The 13403-nt window shown below is 33.9% G+C and overlaps 1 protein-coding gene across 10 annotated transcripts in view; it reads right to left on the bottom strand.

The window, feature by feature from the left end:
• LOC105498394 (coiled-coil domain containing 178) overlaps positions 1–13403 on the bottom strand; it is a 506590-nt gene that overhangs the window by 31007 nt on the left and 462180 nt on the right. The gene's annotated exons all lie outside the window — the stretch shown is intronic.

Genomic DNA, 13403 nt, shown 5'->3' with positions numbered 1-13403 from the left:
TATGGTCTGTGATAGACTTGGCACCATTTATGAGAACAAGGCTGCTTCAAGTTTTCATCTTTTTTGAGTTTTCTTTTAAAAACGTATCCTAATTTTTTCTCTCATTATAACTGCACTGTTCATTGTTTTACAATCTTGATACTTTTGGATGAAAAATCATGTGTCTGAGTTAATCTCACATCAAAGCAGCATCATTATATAATGATGATGCTAAGTTGTATGAAAAATACCTACTGGATATGCTCCATTAGTCACTAATTTTCAAACGAAAAGTTCTGTCTTTGAAAAACTCCTCTCCCCCACACCATTGACATGGCTCTTCCACTTGAAAAATGTCCTGCTGGCATAAAGTGAATAAAAAAAATAAAAATGCTGGAGTCTTTTGTTGTTGTTGTTAAGTCTAAGAAAAAATCAGAACACATAAAATGTATGTCTTTCTAATAAAAGTGATCAGAAATAAGTTCATTTTATTTTAAAATCAAGGGAAGAAATACATTTTGGCTTAATATGTCATTTAACAGAAGAAGAAGAATAGATCATTTAATTCATGGAATTTAATCTTGACAAATGTTTCATTAACCTCCTAAAGCTATGTCATATTGATACATTGTGAAATAAATACACTTTCATCTTAGATATCAATATACAAATTGTGTTTATCTTTTGTTTATCCTTAAAGGGAAGGAAAATAGGTGATCCAAGGCTACACTTGTTATCCACAGGCACTCAAGGATGTTGTCAGAATCTTCCAGATATTTTGAGAGGTGACAGAGTCAGAAAAGTGGTATCATAACCAATGAATAAAAAGCAAAGAATTAGAGAATAAATGGTTAGAAACAGAGTGAGTGGAAACAACTTTGAAGTGAAACAGGAAATTAGAGACTAGATGGGGAGGAAAACACACTCAAAGGGAGATTATGACAACAGTTAATATTTGAAAACAATAAAGTAGATTTGGTTACATCAACAGTCAAGATAAACTTCATTTATTCATTTATTCAACTTTCTTGTCAGGATACCTCCAGGTACTAGTCTAGGTTCTATATGCTAAATGCTAAATTAGGTGCTAATTAAGCAATAAATATAATCCCTAAATTGGACCCACAGAAATCTGGTCTTGGTCACCTCATTTTGTACTCCTCTCTACCCCAGCCCTATGCTTCACCCATACAGGCCTTCCAATTCTGTCCAAAAAATCTATTCAGCCTGATGCCCCTTGGATTGTCAATTTCATCACCTGGGATTAATCTTGCATGAACTTTCTAATTATGTTCAAGATATTTCCTAATTTTCCTTATAATGAATTTTTTGACCCATAATATATATACAAGTGTGTAATTTAATTTTCAAATATTTGAGGGATTTATCAGATATCTTTTTATTATTCATTTATAAAAATTCCATGTTGTCAGAAAACTTATCCTTTACTATTTCAACCATTTTACTTTTATTAATACTTGCTTCATGACCCAGGATATGGTCTACATTCAGAAATGCTTATATGTTACCTATGCATTTTAAAATAATGCTTATGGAGCTATTTGGGATGGACTGTTTTTTAAATGTCAATTAGGTCCAGTTGGTTGATAGTGTTTTTCAAGTCTTCCATATTCTCACTGGTTTTCTGTCTTTATGTTCTATTAACTCCTGAGAGAGGAGTGTTGACATCTCAAACTATAATTATCCATTATTTTGTTTCTACTTTAAGTTTTCTCAATATTTGCTTTATGTATTTTGAACTTTTATTAGATACATACATATTTAGGGTTGTTTATATGTGCTTGATGAATTCATTCATTCTTTTTATGAAATGTCTCTCTCTATTCCTGATAATATTTCTAGTTGAGAAATTTACCTGATATTAATATAGATTCACCAACCATATTGAGCTTGGTGTTGCATCTTCCATCTTTAAAACTTTCAAGTTACCAGTCTTTTCTTTTGTAAAGTGTGTCACTCACAGACAATTTAAATTGAGTCTTGTATGTTATCTAATGCAGTAGTTCCCAACCTTTTTGACACAAGGGGCTGGTTTCCTGGAAGACAATTTTTCCACAGACAGAGCAGGGAATGGTTGTGGGATAAAACTGTTCCACTTCATATCATCAGGCATTAGATTCTCATAAGGAGCAGACAACCTAGATCCCTTGCGTGTGTAACAGGGTTCCTGCTCCTATGAGAATCTAATGCCACCATTGATCTGACAGCAGGCAGAGCTGTGTGTAATGCTTGCTCCTGGCCGCTCACCTCCTGCTGTGCAGCCCGGTTCCTAATAGGCCATGGACTGGTACGCGTCTGCAACCTGGGTGTTGAGGACCCTTGATCTAATGTAATATATACTTTTTAGTGGGGGATTTTAATCAATTTGATATAATTTTTGATGTGCTTGGATTTAGGTCTATTGTTATTTTTCCCATTTTTTTTCTATTTATATTTTATTTCTGTTTTTCCTTTACTGCCTTTTTTTTAAGGGTTAATCAAATACTTTTTAGGATTCCATATTAATCCTATCATTGGCTTTTTTTTGTGATATCTCTTAATTTTTAAAGGAGAGTTACAATATACATCTTTCATTTAGTCTCCATGAGTCAGTATCATAATCATTTTATATTAAAGACTTGCACCACAAAATTCTATTTATTCTCTCATCTTTTATGCTATTACTCTAATTTATTTTGCATTTATATATGCTGTAAATCTTACACTACAATGCTGTATTTTTTGTATTGAAATTCAATTGTCTTTTTAATAAATGCAGGCAATAAATGGAGTCTTTCACATTTGTCAGTATGTTTACCATATCTGTTCTTCTTCCTTCCTTTCTGTAGATACAGGTTTTTTCTGGTCATTTCCTTGAAGCTGAAATACTTCTCTTAGCATTTACTATAATTCAGGTCGACTGGTGAACAATTCTGTCCACTTTCATGTATCTAACATATCTTTGTTTTGCCTTTAATTTTGAAAGATATTTTTGCTGGGTAGAGAATTCTGGGCTGATTGTTTTTGTATTTGTTTTATTCTTTCAGCAGTTTGAGATATTATTTTATGTCTTCTATTCTCCATTGTTTCTGATAAGATGTTAGAGGTAATTTTTTATTTCTTTTCCTCTGGCTGTTTTTAAGATTATCTCTTTATCTTTGATTTTCAGGAGTTTACTATGATTTACCTTGGTATGTTTTTTTATGTGTATCTCTTTTGGGGGGGGTTCTTTGAGTTAATTGGATCTATAATTCATGTTTTTCACCAAAATGGTCATATTATTTCTATACTTTTTATGGTTTCAGTGCACTCACCATTGGCAGATAATAAATCAAGTTACATTAATACTATACAAAACAATACCTAAAAAGTGTATGCTGATATTTTAGCACTTGGTTTGGTAACTGAGTGGTCAAGAATGATTTACTAAATATTTAGTACATTTCTGAAATATTAACCCTAAATTAGCCTGATATTTCTGTACTTGTTAAAGACCTTACTCTATCTCTTGTTTCACACTGTCTTCCTCCAACATAATCTAAACTCAGTTAACAAACACACAGGGAATTGCCATGGTATAGTGGTTAAGAGCAGGTACCTCACAGCCAAATTGCCTAGGTTTGTATCCTGAGAACGAGCATGGAGGACAAGGTTTGACACATAGTAATGGCTAGATAAATGCTGCACAGGATAAAAAGAAACAAAACAAGAATGTCTATTCCATATCCCAGGAATCTGTTTCCTAAGTCCCTCATACTTCTCTGCTTTAAGTTGCTTCCCTTTTCCCACCTCAGAATGTTTCCATTCTTCCCTTTATATTCAGTTGTTCATTCCTGTTTTAAGCCCCACTCTTTTTTTTTTTTTTTTTTTTTGAGGCGGAGTCTCGCTCTGTTGCCCAGGCTGGAGTGCAGTGGCCGGATCTCAGCTCACTGCAAGCTCCGCCTCCCGGGTTCCCGCCATTCTCCTGCCTCAGCCTCCCGTGTAGCTGGGACTACAGGCGCCGCCACCACGCCCGGCTAATTTTTTGTATTTTTTTAGTAGAGACGGGGTTTCACTGTATTAGCCAGGATGGTCTCGATCTCCTGACCTCGTGATCCGCCCGTCTCGGCCTCCCAAAGTGCTGGGATTACAGGCTTGAGCCACCGCGCCCGGCCAAGCCCCACTCTTACAAAGGTATTTCCCTGAATTAAGACTTAAGTAGTTCTTCCCACTTCCTGGCCAATTATAATGTTCACTGTCTGTACCTGGTAATATTTAGTCATGTCATTATTATTCCTTAATAGTTTTATATCTCTCTCTTCATTTCATCTCTGATGCTCCCTGTGTTGCATTTTTATGCTCTACTTATATAAAATTGTTAGTCATTTCTCCTGTACACAATACTGTTTTTGTTCTCATATATCTTTGCTCTCTGTTAATATAAATCCCTGACTACCTTTTGTTGATGTACCCTCACCTTGCAAGATACAGTTTATGAGTTCTCTCCTTCAGAGAACTGGCCTTCCATTCTCAGGGTGAGCTAAGCGCTCTTCTTACTGCCCTCATTTGTACTTACACAATATATTGTGTCTACCTCCTCTATGAGATTCAAGCTCTTGAAAGACAGAGAGTATGTCTCCTACCTTTGAACCGCAAGTGTCCAGCAAAATGCCTTTTATATAGTGGGAATCCCTAAAATATGCCTTGAAATTCATTGATATTTTTCAACTTAGCAGCAACTGCTTAAAGGTGCAAAACATGATGTGTACTGTATACATTATACTGGTAATCAATAAGTACAGAATAAATTCAGTGTTTCAGAACATTATAGTAATTTACATTTTACCCATATCAATCAAAGAGGCATTTGACCATAGGAGAATCATAAGATAATCACTCCTAAAGGTAGGTGTGTAGAACAAATTAGCTTATAAACTCGGCTTATAATTTTCTGACTCTAACTTTTGGCAAAAGGCACTTATTTATTAGCTATAGTCAGCTTTAGATGAGGGTGGAATGCTGATTTACATCTAAAGGAAGATATTTGATTAAATGTGGCTCATTAATTTGGATGTTTTAAGTATTTGTTTTCTTTTTTGTTTATGTGTTTATGCATACGTTAAAGGCTGAGGCAGGAATCATTAAAGAATTGAAGTCAACCAAGCGTTTATTTTATTACATTATATGACTAGAGGTGTTGTGTGCCTATATGTAGTTTCTTGAATTCTCAAGTTTGAAATGATGTCAGACATCCATGGAATCACCAGTTCCTGAAGGGAAAATGATTGGGAAGTATGAATGTTTCCATGATTAATTAATTTTGGCAAAATGTTGAATTTTCAGAATTGTCTTAACACAGTACCAGGAGAAAAAAGAGAAGAAAGTGAGCTAAGATAGTCGGTTCTTTACTGTGTACAGGGCACATTGTATATACATCATCTCATCTGATTCTCACAATGACTCTTGGATAGGTGCTGTTTATACCTGCTTCACATCCCAGATGATACAAACCAAGTCAGCAACCAACTTGTCAACTCATCTACTCCAAAACTCAGACTCTAGCATTCAGAGCGGGTCAGTGTATATTTTCAGCTCAGAAAATATCCCACAGAAAGAGAAATTTTTTAAAAAAGTTTACCCTTTGAACTGTTTATTTACACAAGCATTAATGCAAAAAATATTGCTAGAATATATTTCAGCATCTTTCCTGTCCTTTCCATATGCCGCCTCTCTATTTTGTTTTTCTCATTAGAATAGAGCGGGACTAGACCTTTAACTTGTTTGTTCACTGTCTTTTTTCCACAATTGGAAGTAAGTTCCATGAGGTTAAGGATTTTTATCTGTTTTGCTTGCTACTATGTACCCAGCACCTCAGACAATGACTGGCACATAGGTTTTCAGTAATTATTTACCTAACAAATGAATTGTAAAACAAAATAAAAATATATCAATACATGAGCAAAAATGAGCAAAATTTCTCTCTCACCAACCTGCTCAGCCACACAGATCACAAATCCTACTCCATTTCCAAAAATCCTGTGCCACTGAGTGTGCATCCTTCTAGACCTATTTCCTCAGATTTAAATATGGATAGTTATAGCTAATATATAAATACACAACTGAAATATAGACTACTGAAATATAGAATGCTATGCATTTATTTTTACCTAATTAAGATCATTTGCTTAAGATGTTATTCTGTATGTTTTTCTTCGTTTTACTATTTCTTTTACATAATTTCTTGGCTTCCCAAAGTTCCTCCTGATTCTTTTAAAGTCCTGTTTAGCCTGACATATTTTAGATATATGTGTGTTTATTTATGTCTTCTTATATTGATGGATATTTACATTGTCTTCAATAGATATTTACATTGCCTTTGATTTTTCACTATCACTAGTGCTATATTACTAATAACCTTAGAACATGCTTCTTGGTACACAAGCGGGAGTGTATCTCTAGTGTAAAATGTGACATTGTTCTATTAAGGAATATATGATTTTAAATTTTGAGGACAACATAGTCCTCAACAGAATATGAAAGTTTTCTTTACACTTTTATCACCACTAATTAATATCTTTAAAAAATGTGCCAGCATGATGGCTGAAAACAAATTTTTTACATTGTAATGTAAATAATTTTTACATTGTTAATTTTTTTGTGTACTTCTGATATTGAGCATTTTTTTCCATATATCATGTGACAGTGCTGTCTGAAACTTGAAATATTTTCCTATTGGGTTATATTGTTTCTTATTGATTTAAATAAATGCTTATTTTATATATAAAAATATATATGATATATAATAAAATAGATTTTTAATTATATCTTTTTCAGGAAAAAGTATTTATTTTTACGTAGTCAAGTTTATTCCCCTCAGTGTACCTTAACACTATACAACATTTTATATTTTAAAAAGTAGATTTTTAAAATGTTTATAATGTGTACACATATACAAAGTAGATATCCAAAATAATCTATTCTGTATATTTTGGATATTTACTTTTATCTCAGATAGCTGGCAAGTGAATAGTCCACTCTCATCATATACAATTTGAAATCCTGCTTTCACTATATTCTAAAGTCTAAGTATTTGTGGGGCTTTTCCTGGATTATTTGTTCCAGCCTCATGCCTGCTGTCTGTTTTTTAAAAGAATTTTTATTGGAACACAGCTGCATGCATTTATATACTACTGTCTATGGCTGCTCTCCTGTTACAAGGCAGAGTTGAGTGGTTGCAACAGAGACTGTATGGCCTGGAAAACTAAAAATATTTATTATATGACCCTTTAAAAAATGTTTATCAACTATTCTGTTTTCCAGATCTTTCTATCCATTCTTGCGTTAATGCTGTGCTATATGAATTTAATTAATGTAACTTTTTGATATATTTTGCCACTCAGTGGCATAAGTTCCCTCACCCCAATCCAACAACAATTTTTCCTTTTAAAAAATGTTAGAGCTATCCTAGTGGATTTTAATCTTCCAAATACATTTAGAATCACCTTCTTGAGCTTCATACACAAATTTTGTTTGGATTGTGAGTATGATTGTATCGAATGGATTTTTATTTATGGATTTTTAAAAATGTTGGATTTAAAATTTGATATCTAAATATATATATATATGTAATCTTCTCATCCATAAAAATGTGATATGTTTACTTTTATTTGGGTTATGTCTTTCTGGCATTGTTTAGTACCTTTCTCTATAAAGATTGAGCTAATTTTTGTTAATTATGGTTAGAAACTATAGGTTGTCATTTTAAATAACTGTCTTATTAATTCTAAAGTTTTTTTTTGCTGATTCTCAGTTTTGTAAATTTTCTGAGTAGTATCTCTACCTTTATCAAATTACCAAGTACATTTTATGAAGTTAAATTTGTAAACTATTTTGTAACTTTTATTAGAATAAGTATGTTGTTATTGTTAGCAAATGCCTCTCAGCATTGATTAAAACTATGCTTTCTCCCTTAATCTGTGTTTATATTACATTACATTAACATATTTTCTAAAGTTGAATCTCTTTGCAATTGAATCACAACTCACAGGTTTTGACACATGATGCTCTTTTTTTCTTTTATTTCTAAAAAGTTCAAGATGTGCTAATATTTCCTATCGTGATTGTGGATTTGCCTAGTTTTCTTTGAATTTTAACCAGATCTTACTTTATAAAGTTATGTTGTCATGTGCATTACATTCATGATTGATATTCTTAGACTATATCTTTTATTAATACAAAACATCCAAATTCTAGTTTTCTAATTCTTTTTTCTTGAATTTTCTCTCTTTTTAAAATTAGAATTCTTTATTCTTTTTTTTCCAGGATCTTCATTCAGTTTCTATCTGCTTGAAGTGCATTTCTTCTAAATAACATGAATTTTGCTTTTATGACCAATCTACAAATCTGTAACTTTAAACTGTGCAATAAAACTATTTACAGTTATTAGGATCACTAATGCATTTGGCCTTACTTTGTACATTTTTTTGCTCTTCCTGTACTACTCACATTTTGAATTATCTAATTTTTTATGGTACTTTTTTTTCTCTAGTATTTTGAAAGTGACAAATTCCTTTTTTGTTTTGTTTTTACATTTTATTTGAATGGAATCATATAGAATGTTCTTTTTATATTGGGTTAATTTAATTGTGTTTGTAATTTTCATACATACTTAAAAATTTTTTTTGATTGATTCATTATAATGGTACCTATTTATGGGGTACAATTTGACATTTCAATATATGTATACGCTGTATAATCAGGATAGATAGCATGTTCATCTCCTCATGCATTTATCATTTCTTTGTGACAACACTCAAAAACCCCTATTTTAGCTATTTTGAAATGTACATTATTATTAACTATAATTACCCTATTGTGCAATAGTTCAGAACTTATTTCTCCTATCTAATTGTAACGTTGTACCTGTTGACCAATCTCTCCCCATCCTCCTCTCCTCTAGCCTCTCCCCACTCTCTGATAATCACTGTTCTACTCTCTACTTCCATGAGACAAATATTTAAGATTCTGCATGTGAATGAGATTATGTTGTTATTTCACTTTCTGTGTCTGACTTATTTTACTTAACATGATATCCTCCAGGTTCACTTATGTTGTCTCAAATGACATGATTTCATTACTTTTTTATGGCTGAATGGTATTCTACTGTGTAGATATACTATATTCTCTTTATTCATTCACTTGTTGAAGGGCATTTGGGTTGATTTCAAGTGTTGGCTATTGTGAATAGTGCTACAATGAACACGGGAATGGGAATGCAGGTATCTCTTTGACATACTGGTTTCATTTCCTTTGGATATATACCCAGTAGTGGGATTGCTAGATCATGTGGTAGTTACAGTTTTATTTTTTGAGGAACTTTCATACTGTTTCCCATGATGGTTGTACTAATTTACATTGGAAAAATCCAGTTTTAGATTTATGGTACATATTCTTAAATTATTGGCAGCTATAATTAAATACTTTTTCTATTACTATATAGAGTTAACCAGTAATATTTAGCAGTTTAATGTTATTCCTCGAGCATAATATCTCTAAATGTATATATATTAAAAGTCCAAAATGCTTTTGTTTTCTACACATTCTTTTGTGTTTCAAAAGATAACACGTAATCAGATTTCCTTTCACATCACACCACTAAGTGATTTTAAATTTCTGTTGTGGTTTTTTTTCTTTCTTTCATTTGCACAATTCTTTTCCAGAAATAGGAAACTATTGCTATATCTAGTTGTTTGTGTCTGTGTGTGTGTTAAATGATTAAATCGATGCTATGAGAATTCCCGGCAAAGCACCCACTGAATGCTTTTGTTTATTAACTTACAGAACTGTAGGCACCTAGAGGTAGAAAGAACCTTTGGAGTGATCACATCTAATCTTACTAAACCAGTTCACGAACTCAACAAAATTTTTATACTTATGTTCCAAGAACTGCAGCTGGTGCCAGGGAGATGAAGATGAAGAAATAAGACATGCTTTCTGAGTTGAGGAGACTAACATACTAGTGGGTGAGAAGGCACAGACACAAACACAGATATTTAAACAAAGAGGTCATGGGAACCTACTAGGGGGAGCACATCCCTGAGGAGGTGCCCTCTGGACTGACCCTCAGTCCATTTGCTTCTCCTCAATCACCGCAGTAACATCTTCCCTAATGCACCTGGCCTGTTTATCTAACCTCTGAATACCAGAAGTGCACACTTGGACAGAAATACTTGTTATAAAATTTATTCCTCTTGACCTTAAACCCACTTTCCAACCTCTCCCATGATTTGTTCCCAGTGTTGGCTTCTAGAGCTCAACAAACTATATATACTGACCCTCACTTGCAGTCCTTTTGATGTTTGTCCTTCCAAAGCCTTTGTCTTTTATGTTTAAACATCCCAGATTTTTTATATTTCTCCCACTCTTTAATCTTTCTTATATTGCTGCTCTTTAGTGTGTCAATATGACCCTTAAATTATGCTTCCCAAACTTGTATAAATTACCACAGATATACTCAATGAAAGAAAAAGTGCAATTTATCTTACGGGACTTATCTCCTTCCAGACAAAAATGCCTCTGCTTCCTCAGTCTGAGACCACTTTATATGCTGTAGCTTCGGCACTCTCTCATTTAAATGATTTGCTAATGCTCGGTCTTTTTTCCAAATAACATGCCAAAAAGGTAATAAATATCACAGGATTAAGTAAAAATAAAAAATAATGGGAGGACAAAGGAAACGATAATAGTACTTCATAAGAGCTCTGACATGAAGTTAGGACCTCATATAAAATATGCCATACACTGTCAGAGTCAAGAAGAAGTTGTCTCTGATTACTAGGGCTGGGACAGGTCTTTGGTTCCCAGTTTAAGTAGCTCACTTTGACTCATATCAGAACTGTGCTCAACTGAAATCCCTAAATCTTTTTCATATAAAGGGCTTCAAAGTCAAATACACCAATTCTTTGCTCCAGTTATAGCTCATCTTACTGGTTTCTGCTTGATCACATAATTCAAAAGCTTATCTGGCCCACCTGGTTTTCTGCCAACTGTAGATCTGCCAATCACGCCTTTGTGTGGCCCTGTAAGGAATTGTTCCAAGGCCAAATATAAAACAAAATTTCTTTTTTTCTGTTTAACTGATTTTTTAATTGCTTTTCCTCAATATTGGTTATGTACAATTTACTTTTCAAAACCTTCATCAAATGATTTTCGCATCGAATTGTTCACTAAAATCTTATGGCATCATTTTAATACTACCTTCAGAATATTAAACATTATTTAGACCCCCCTGACATTGGCACTTAAAGGAATGGAGATACTAAGCCACAGGAAAATGAAAACCAGTAGCATCTGGTCTGTTATGCAATTTTTAGTCATGTTGGATCACGTTGTATACATTGATACCTGCAGACTCACTCCACAAATATATTAAGTCACTCTAGCATGTTTTCCTTTAAAAAAAATTGGATATAAGTGAAAACAAGACAGACATAGGGTATTATCAAGCCCCCTAGTGGCCTTGCTACGATACACCTTAAAATACAACCCAGGGAGAGTTGAAAGAATTTCTTTCACTGATGGTATAAAGGCCTGAAGGAACTTAGAATCTTCCAGGAAGGAAGACGAGCAACATGTAGGAGGGGTTAGCTGCTGAAAATATAATTGTGGTTTGTGTGTATGTACAGGGTACAGCAGGAACTCAAGTAAGGTTGAATTTAATTCATCTTGCACAGAAAAGTGGGGGAAGGACTCAGAATCATTTTGTAGAGGAAGTTATTGAATTGGATCAGGTGTTTTTGTGTATTCATTTATATTTTATTTATTTATTTTTATTTTACTTTAAGTTCTGGGATACATGTGCAAAATGTTCAGGTTTGTTACATAAGTATACATGTGCCATGGTGGTTTGCTGCACCTGTCAACCCATCATCTAGATTTTAAGCCCTGCGTGCAATAGGTATTTGCCCTAATGCTCTCTCCATCAAGGGGAGAGCACCCACCCCACTACAGGCCCTAGTTTGTGTTGTTCCACTCTTTGTGTCCAGGTGTTTTCATTGTTCAACTCCCACTTACAAGTGAGAACACACGTGTTTGCTTTTCTGTTCTGATGTTAGTTTGCTGAGAATGATGGTTTCCAGCTTCATCCACGTCCCTGCAAAGGACATGATCTCATTCTATTTTATGGCTGCGTAGTATTCCATGGTGTATATGTGCCACATTTTCTTTATCCAGTCTGTCACTGATGGGCATTTGGGCTGGTTCCAAGTCTTTGCTATTGTAAACAGTGCTGCAAGAAACATACGTGTGCATGTGTCTTTACAGTAGAATGATTTATAATCCTTTGGGTATATACCCAATATTGGGATTGCTGGGTCAAATGGTATTTCCAGTTCTAGATCCTTGAGGAATTGCCACACTGTCATCCACAATGGCTGAACTAATTTACACTCCCATCAAAAATGTAAAAGCATTCCTATTTCTTCACAGCCTCACCAGCATCTATTGTTTTCTGACTTTTTAATAATCATCATTCTGACTGGCTTGAGATGTTATCTCATTGTGGTTTGGATTTGCATTTTTCTAACGATCAGTGATGATGAGCTTTTTTATATGTTTGTTGGCCACATAAATGTCATCTTTTGAGAAGTGTCTGTTCATATACTTTTCCCACATTTTCATCAGGTTGTTTTTTTCTTGTTAATTTGTTTAAACTCCTTGTGGATTCTGGATATCAGACCTTTGTCTGATAGGTAGATCCCAAACATTTTTTCCATTGTGTAGGTTGCCTCTTCACTCCAATGTCAGTTTCTTTTGCTGTGCAGAAGCTCTTTAGTTTAATTAGATCCCATTTGCCAATTTTGGCTTTTTTTGCAATTGTTTTTGGTGTTTTAGTCACGAAGTCTTTGCCCATGCCTATGTCATGGATGGTATTGCCTAGGTTTTCACTAAGAGGTTTTATGGCTTTGGGTTTTACATTTAAGTCTTCAATTCATCTTGAGCTAATTTTTGTATAAGGTGTAAGGAAGGGGTCCAGTTTCAGTTTTCTGTATATGGTTAGCCAGTTTTCCCAGCACCATTTATTAAATAGGGAATCATTTCCCCATTGCTTGTTTTTCTGAGGTTTGTCAAAGATCAGATGGCTGTAGATGTGTGGTGTTATTTCTGAGGTCTCTGCTCTGTTCCACTGGTTTATATATCTGTTTTGGTACCAGTACCATGCTGTTTTGGTTATTGTAGCCTTGTAGTAGTATAGTTTGAAGTCAGGTAGCGTGATGCCTCCAGTTTTGTTCTTTTTGGTTAGGATTGTCTTGGCTCTACGGGCTATTCTTTGGTGCCATATAAAATTTAAAGAAGTTTTTTTTTTCTAATTCTGTGAAGAAAGTCAATGGTAGCTTGATGGTCAGTTGTTTTTAAACAGGCAAGATAAAAATGAGTATTGCAGAAAC

The sequence above is a fragment of the Macaca nemestrina genome, chromosome 19, assembly GCF_043159975.1.
Source record: "Macaca nemestrina isolate mMacNem1 chromosome 19, mMacNem.hap1, whole genome shotgun sequence".
Taxonomy (NCBI): Eukaryota; Metazoa; Chordata; class Mammalia; order Primates; family Cercopithecidae; genus Macaca; species Macaca nemestrina.
Note: the sequence above shows the minus strand (reverse complement) of the source record. Positions and strands in the feature narration are given on the sequence as shown.